General features: G+C 44.4%; 1 long non-coding RNA gene across 1 annotated transcript in view; it reads left to right on the top strand.

Moving 5' to 3' along the window:
• The first annotated feature begins 6,142 nt into the window (after nt 1-6,142).
• Nucleotides 6,143-8,746, top strand: part of LOC116086611 — a 3,325-nt gene continuing 721 nt past the window's right edge. The window contains exons 1-2 of the long non-coding RNA XR_004117000.1: nt 6,143-6,288; nt 6,393-6,511. This is a non-coding gene — a long non-coding RNA (uncharacterized LOC116086611). The remainder of the gene's footprint in view (nt 6,289-6,392; nt 6,512-8,746) is intronic.

Genomic DNA, 8,746 nt, shown 5'->3' with positions numbered 1-8,746 from the left:
TATGTGTGCATGCGTCTGTGTATGTATGTGTGTGTGCGCATCTGTGTGTACATGTGTGCATGTATGTATGTGTGTGCAGGATGTGCTGGCTTCCTCTCTTCTGTATGTATGTGTGTGTATGTGTGTGTATGTGTGTATGTATGTGTATGTATGTGTGTGTATGTATGTGTGTGTGTGTGCATCTCTCTGTGTGTGTGTGCATGTGTGTATGTATGTGTAGGATGTGCTGGCTTCCTTTCTTGTGCATGTGTGTATGTGTGTATGTGTGTGTTCATCTGTGTGTGTATATGTGTATGTATACATGTATGTGTGTATGTGCAGGATGTGCTGGCTTCCTTTTTTCTATATGTATGTATGTATGTATGTGTATATGTGTGTGTGTGTTCATCTGTGTATGTATGTGTGTGTGTGCATGTATGTGTGTTATGTGCAGGATGTGCTGGCTTCTTCTCTTCTGCTCTGATCAAATGCCAGCCAAAGGTAACTTAGAGGAGGAAAGGATTTATTCAGCTTACACTTCCAGGTCACCATCCACCATCAAGGAAAGTCAAGGCAGGAATGCAGGCAGGGACTTGAAGGCAAGCCTAGCTGTTATCTACACAGCATCACCTACAGCCAAGGAACTCACTTAATAAGAAAGGAAGTGCAGCAGGAACCATGGGAGATGCTGCTTTCTGGTCAACACACAGGCTTATGCTGAGATAGCTTTCTTCTATAAAGTACACCCCTTCATAGGGTTGGTAACTGCCCACAGTGGGCAGGGCCCTCCTAAATCAATTAATAATCAAGACGACCCCCCACAGACATGCCCACAGCATGTCCAACCTGATCTAGACAACTCCTCCATTAAGGTTTTCTTCTTAGATAATGCCAAGCTGTGTCAAGCCAGCAGCTGACTAAAACAGGTACTCCACGCCAGGCTCACAGCTCACAAATCTCAAACTGTGCTAAATAGAAAGGGTGTTTCTTAGAACCCTGACTCAACAAAGCCAGTTGTCTCGGTGTTTCCACTGTTTGCTTCCTGCCGTGGGGAGTGGGAAGGTGGCCTGAGTCCTGCCCTGCTGTGTAGTGGTCAATCACTGCCAGTCAGTCTGATAAAACCAGCTAGCTTCAGGTCCAGTGAGAGACCCTAAAGAGAGGAACAACTGAAGAAAGGCATTCCAAAGTCTACCTCTGTGCACACATGCACTTGCAGTTGAGCACACCAGCGAGTACACACATAACTTCAAAGCACATGAGAGAGTCAATCACCTTCACTTCCCTCTTAGTAATCATGGGCTTCTGAACTCAATTCAAGTCTTTTTCAAGACAAAGACTTCTCCAGAGAAGAGCAGTTTCATCCACTGCATGTTAATGCTCAGACACCCCAGCCACTGCCTGGCAGAGTTGGGAGCCTCAGGATACAATAGCTTCCTTTGTGTGTCTCTCATCTGCAAAACAGATGTAGTTTGGGCAGTCCCCATCAGGCCATCCTCAGGACACACAAGGCCCACTACGCTGGCGTGCGCGGATCTGCATTCCCAGTGGCCAGTATCCCCATAAATCAGGCAACAGATTCCAACTCAAAAATGTGTGGCAAAGAGGTTCTGGCAGAAAGAGCCAATGTTGTTTGCTTATGACTTTTTGTCTAATCATTGAATCCCAGAAAATCCACATGGTATGAAGTAAAATGGGCTCTAATAAAAAGATGGTTCTGAATGTGATTTCTTAACCGTGCTGGGCATGTCTCCCTGTCTGTGTCCTGTAGGGAGTCTGAAGGCAAGAACAGAAAAGAGTGGTAGATTCCTCCTTGTAGTCTCCAGTCCCAGAAAGCCAAGCAAGGCAGAACATCCAAATACAAGCTTCGATGAGCTCGGGCCTCCTGGCTCGGGCCTCCTGGCTCAGGCCTCCTGGCTCTCTTCCTGTCTTGGTCCCCTCTGAGAGCATTGTGAGCTGGAGAGCAACCCCTGGCAGCTTCCTGTCATCCCAGGTGGCCTGTGATGTTGGGCTCTCAGATGCTCCATGTCACAGTGCCTCAGCACAAAGCTTTCCCACTTCTCTTGTCTTTTGTGAAGCATCTCATGCTCCCTTCCCCCCCTGCCCTTGTGTTTCTGGATGCCTGGACTTGACCATCAGCAGGACAGCTAGACATTGAAACAATGGCCGCTTGAGCCTTGTCCCACATATGGGCTCTGAGTGTAGTGAAGTCATTTCTGTTGCTGTGATCAATACTCAAACAAAAGGCAACATGGCGGTAGGGAAAGGGTTTATTTGGCTTACAGTTTCACACTACAGTCCATCATTTGGGGGGATTCAAGGCAGGAACTCAAACAGCTAGCTAGCCACATTGCATCCACAGTCAAGAAAGAATAAATGCATCCTTGCTAACTTGATCTCTCTCTGTCTTTCTGTCTCTGTCTCTCTGTCTGTCTCTGTCTCTCTCTTTCTCTCTCTCAGCTAGCTTTCTTCTCCTCTAGTCAGAACCCCTGCATAGGGAATGATGCTGCCCATAAGGGGCTCAGAGATAATTTTCTCTCCTGATATACTTTGTCTTTCATCCTTTTTTTGTAGGATGTTTCTTGCTGTGGTAAATATTATCTGGGAGCTTCTAGGCCACCTTAGATCATTCAGTTCCCAAATAAAAAACACAAAACCTTTATACTTATAATAATCCCTAAAGCACTAGATCTGGGCAGACATCAACCCTCTAAGCTATTTTGTCTACTTCCCTGTCAAAATCCTGAGATATCACTTGCCATGTTCTGGCTGGGCATCTCCTACTCCAACAGGCTGGCCCTCAGGGCCATGTGCTCACATCCTTGCTACCCCACAGGGAGTTCTTCCTTTGTGTCTTCTCTTCTCTCCTCACAGTCCTTGCCTGAGACTCCAAGCCCAGGAATATTGCTCCGCCCACTCTCTTCTGCCCACCCCAGGCTGTAGGCATTTTTATTAACCAATCAGGGATAACTTGGGGGGCAAGGTTTGCACAGCAAAATCTGGTGATCTCATCTTGGAGCACAGAATTTAGCATTTGAATATATAGCAGCTCCAGACCAAGCCACTACAATTTCTTAGAACAAATATTCTTTCTTTTTAATAGTGTAAAATTCACTAAATTTCTCTTTTGTGGAATACGATTTTGGTACTGAGTCTGGGGACTCGTTATCATGTCCTAGGTCCCCAGGACTTTATCTTATTTTCCCAAAAGCTTTGTATTCTAAATCTAAGTGTGTCATCCATTTCCAGCTGGACCTTCTACACTGTGGTGCTTAAGCTGAGATTTGGGGCTCACTCTTGGAAGCTATGGGAAGGGCTGTCTTCCCGCCCCCACTGACTCTGCTCTTGCAGAGGATCCCAGTTTCATCCCCAGGACCCACATCAGATGACTCACAAACACCTGTGATGCTAGCTCCAGGGATCTGTGATAGTTTTTATGACAACTTTACATTAAAAAAAAAAAAAAGTCATCTGAGAGGAAGGAAACTCAATTAAGAAAAGCCTCCATAAGATAAAGCTGTAGGCAAGCCTGTAGGGTATTTTCTTGATTAGTGATTGATGGGGGAGGGACTAGCCATTTTGAGTTGGGCCATGCCTGGGCTGTAGGTCCTGGGCTATATGAGCAACCCATGAGGAGCAAGCCAATAAGAAGTACCCCTCCATGGCCTCTGTATCAGCTCCAGCCCCCAGGCTCCTGTTCTGAGTGCCTGCATGAGTCCTTTGATCATGGACTGGGATATGGAAGTGTAATATGAAATAAACCCCTTTCTCTGAACATAGTTTATGGTCATGGTGTTCTATCATGGAAGTAGAAACTCTAAGACAACTCTCTAAGACAACTCTCTTTCCAACTCTCTTTTCCTGTGTTCTCAGTATGTCTCCTCCAACATATACTTAATACAAATAATTTAAAAAAATAGATCTTTGTAAATCAAAATATAATTACATCACTCCCTCACTTCCAAAATCCTTTATTAAGAAAACAAATCAATAAAATCTATATGATTTTCATGTCACCTTGTGTCTTCTTAGAGACTCCTCTCTGCATCCCTGGTACCAATGGCTGGGATACCAACTAAGTCCCAGGGGCTCCAGGTAGTTATGGAGTCTCATAGTTAGTTTATAAAAGTCCAAGACAGACAGACCATTTTCCATCAGGGTAAAAGAGGAGAGGAAATGTCATGGTATGAGGTAATCCCACCCCCCTGAGCCCCTGAGCTATCCTAACCCTCAGAACCCTATCATGTAGCAACCACACTGTGTAAAAGTACCCCTTTCCAGTGGCCAGTAAGGATTATCATACAGCTTTTAAGGGATTCAATAAGGCGTTTACCTTGCTTGAATATTTGTCTGATATTCTCTTTGGTTCTCCCAAGGGATGCAAATGTCCAGTCTTCTTTTAAGATCTGACCTAGAGCCAAGGTGTCAGGTTGACTTGACTCAGAGCCGGAACCTCAAGTCCTTTGCTACCCTTGTATGGTTTCTACAGCTTCTTCCTTCTTTCTACTGAACACATCCACCCACGGCCCATTGCATCCTAATGCCCTGAGGAGAAGACCTGGAAGGTGGGCCTGTGTGGGGAAGGACAGCTTCCCGGGAACAGAACATCCCCATAGGACAGAAGGGGCAAAGCTCAGGATCCCAGCTCAGTATCTTTGTCTAATGTCAGACATCAAACACTAAGCAAACTTCTCACAAAGCAGGATGCTGGTTTTTCATGGTGTCCTGCTCAGGCCAGTTCCCCAGACCACTGACAGAAGAGGTCTGTCTGTGCCTTAACAACTCCGGGCAAGAACCTTGGATCTGCCCAGGGGTCTCCAACCCTCCTCAGATATGCAATAGAAGAAGGTCTTGTCACAAAACAATCTCTGCTCACTGTTCCCAAAATAAGCCAGGAGGGTATCCATAATTAGATTGCCACAAACACACCACAGTTAATAAGTGACATAAATTACCATATAAATGTTGAACTGTGAGCCCAAAACTTGACAGGACCTTTCAGATCCAACAGACCTTGGCACAGAGCAGCATTCTCCGAATTTGCACATAATCTGCCTTTGCAGCTCTTTTCAGAAAGCTATTTACTCTGTAACCATGTTATTCTTCACCTGAGATGACAGGTCCTTCCAAGTCAACTAACTACATTCCAAAGAAAACAGGGGGGAGCTTAAAGAAGAAGGTTTGGGGGTGAGAGAGAGAAGGCAGAAGGGGATCTTGTAAATTGTGGTTTCTAGCACTTTGGCATTGCCCTTGAGCTCCAGACAGCAGACAATACCAAACCATGTGATTTTTTTTTTAAAGTTCCATGTTGTTGCCAAGGTTTACGCATGGCCAGCTTGGTAGATGCTGTCCAGGCTGAGTGGATTGGACACAGGCTTCTGTGGATGGCATGGACTCCAAGTTAAACTCCCACATGGCAGAGGCCACCGTGTTCTGAAGAGCCATCTTTTTCTGATCCTGCGGATTCCCCCTTCTTTATTTTTTAAAAGTATGTCTTCAAAATTTCTTATTTTTTAAAATCTATTATTGTGTGTGTGATTGTGAGTCTGAGTGAGTGTGTACACAGTGTATGTGTGTGTGTGTGCACACACATATGCCTGAGCCATGGCACATGTGCGGAGGTCAGAGGACAACTGTGTGAAGTTGACTGGCTCTTTCCTTGTCCGCATGAGTCCCGGGGATCAAACTCAGGTCGTCACCATGCCTGTGTAGTAAACATCTTTACCAGTTGAACCACACCTTAGCCTGTCTTTATCTCGTTAATCAGAGTAAAAATTCATGTAATAGGAAATAAGTTTTAAAATGCCCAGTTTGGTGCCTTTGTACAATGACCTCTATCTAGATCCAAAATATTATCACCACCGAAAGAGAGCTCTGCCCCTTTAAACAGGCAAATCCCCATTTGTTCCTCCCTCTTAGTAACCACCAATCGGCTGTCTGCCTCCATTTGTCCCGCCCCCTTAGTAACCTCCCTCTTAGTAACCTCCAATCGGCTTTCTGTCTGCCTCTGGAGTGACTCATTCTGGATATTTAAATGATGAAGTCATTTAAATCTTACAGTATATGATCTGTTACACACGGCTCCTTTTACTTTGAAAAACTGTTTTAAAACTCAGTCATGTCAATACCATACCACTGTATGGGTGTACTGTTTGCTGATCTATCTCTTAACAGACATTTGGATTGTTTTACCTGTGTCTTTGTGGCTTTTGTGTATAGTGCTATTATGAACAGGTATATAAAAGCTTTTATTTAAATACATTCTTAATTATTTTGGCTATATATCCAGCAATTACTCTGGCGAGTCAAAGAGTAAGTTTGTGTTTAACTTTTAAAGGACCACCAAGGTTTTTTTCCTCCCTTTTGAGTATAGTTGTATCTTCACTTAAGATCATGTCTTTACTATTATTTCTCAGGTTTAGAACAGCAACAACGAAAAGCATGCTGGCCACAGCTCACCAGACTGTCTTTGCTGGCCACAGCTCACCAGACCGTCTTTGGACCAAAACTCTACCTTTAAACTAATACGCAGAATGTAAGTATATGGATGGAAGCGGGCCACTAACAGACCGGAAACATTCTCTAATTGAAGTGTGATCTGGAAAGTTTCCCCCAAACAGAAACACTGCGTTTCCTTTCTACCCAAGATTGCAAACCGTGCCACAGCAGAACAGACCTGGATGGCCAACCCCGTTACCTCAGAGATATCCTCATTTACATGGTTCAACGGCATTATGGGAAATTGCATGCATAATGACTCACTCTAACCACTCAGGACTGAACACCGACCAATCAGGACTGCCCTTATTTACATAGAGAAATTACGCGCAAGGAAACTGCACAAAATGGCTCACCCTATCCAAATAAGGACACCCCCTCGGCCGTCATCTCATCCTTTGTTCTCTGTAGCAAGCTAAGTAAATGCTTTCTTGCTACTTTGGAGTGAATTCTTTCCAACACAAAGAAATCACTCATCACTGGTAAAACTAAAGCCCAGTCTCCACTCAAGCTCTTCCCTACGAGATAAATTATCAAAAAGAGGGCTGGAGAGATGGCTCAGTGGTTAAGAACACTGACTGCTCTTCTGAAGGTCCCGAGTTCAAATCCCAGCAACCACATGGTGGCTCACAACCATCTGTAATGAGATCTGATGCCCTCTTCTGGTGTGCCTGAAGACAGCTACAGTGTATTTACATATGGTAAATAAAATAAGTCTTTAAAAAAATTATCAAAAGTACCATTGCCTAATGGCTCCCCAAAGAGTACCTGCCTCAGGTGTAGATTCTCAGAACAGATGCTGGAGAACCAGCTGGAATTTCTAGTTTAATTATTTTTGTGAGATTCAATGATTATTGCTACTTGGGTTGGATTCCTCTAAAAAGAAAAGACACTCAAACTTTAATGTCTAGAACAGCATTTCTTAACCTGTGAATCGTAACCCCTTTGGGGGTTACATCTCAGCTATCCTACATATCAGATACTTATATTACTATTCACAACATTAGCAAAATTAGTTATGAAGTAGCTACAAAATAATTTTATGATTAGGAGTCACTACAATATGAGGACTGTTTTAAAGGGTAGCGGCATTCGGAAGGACGGGAGCCACGGTGCAAGGACTTCACAGTGGGGTTCATTTGAGGAAGGGTATTTACAGATATAATCAGGTCAAAAGCCAGACCATTAATTTGAGATGATAACCAGTGTGACTGGTGTCTTTAGTGTAGGTGTTGGAATTACACATAAATACAGAAGAGAAGGCTGAAGAGCGGACTCAGGGAGTCATAGCACTGGCTGTTCTTCCAGAGACCTGGGCTTCTATCTCCGAGCATATCTAAGAAAGGCTAAAGATCTTTGCAACCTGCAGAAACTAAGAGGCCTGGAACAGACTGGTCCTTGGAGCCCTCAGTAGGATCCAGCTCTGATAGTGCCATGAGCTGGAATTCCCAACACGTAGCATCTCTTACCATAGCCATAGCTGCCCAGGCTGCTGTGCTTGCTCAAGGCATTCCCAGCAAGCCAGTACAGCAATGTGTTATTACACACACTGAGCTCCTGGCTCCCCTCAGTTCTTCATGTACAAGATTTGAAATCCTTGGAAAGAGGGAAGGAGCTCTACCTCTCTCTCTCTCTCTCTCTCTCTCTCTCTCTCTCTCTCTCTCTCTCTCTCTCTCTCTCTCTCTCTCTCTCTCTCTCTCTCTCTCTGTCTCTCTCTCTCTGTCTGTCTCTCTGTCTGCCTCTCTCTCTCTCTCTCTCTCTCTCTCTCTCTGTCTCTCTCTCTCTCTCTTCCTTTCTCTCTCTCTGAAAATGGGCAGAAAGAGTCTGCTGTCCCAAGGTGTAAGCAAGTTCTCAGAAGTAGAGTGGGCATTAGACCTTTATAGAGGTTGACCTCCCAACTAGAACTCCAGTGCTCCTAGAGAGGTTGGGATATGGCAGGCCTGTAAATAAACTATCTTGGGCTATGTAGCCTCTCAAAGCCATGTCTATTTCTATGATCTAGCATCTTGTGACTATTGGGAAAATCTATGGGAACACATGAGCAGACTATTAGCTTCCATCAAGCCAGCGCTAAATCTCCTGAGGTAGTCAGTCGCTGACATCTCCTAGCTCAGATGTGTTCCAGATTGGTCTCTGCTAAAGTCTGTGGAGAGATCTGCGTGCTTTCTTTACACAGGCATAAAGGTGCCCTAAGAAATATTTCATTATTAGCTAAACTGAGATTGAACATTATTTCCTGGCCTTCACAGTGTTTCAATAATCCTAATTGATT

The sequence above is a fragment of the Mastomys coucha genome, unplaced genomic scaffold (assembly GCF_008632895.1).
Source record: "Mastomys coucha isolate ucsf_1 unplaced genomic scaffold, UCSF_Mcou_1 pScaffold12, whole genome shotgun sequence".
Lineage (NCBI taxonomy): Eukaryota > Metazoa > Chordata > Mammalia > Rodentia > Muridae > Mastomys > Mastomys coucha.
Note: the sequence above shows the minus strand (reverse complement) of the source record. Positions and strands in the feature narration are given on the sequence as shown.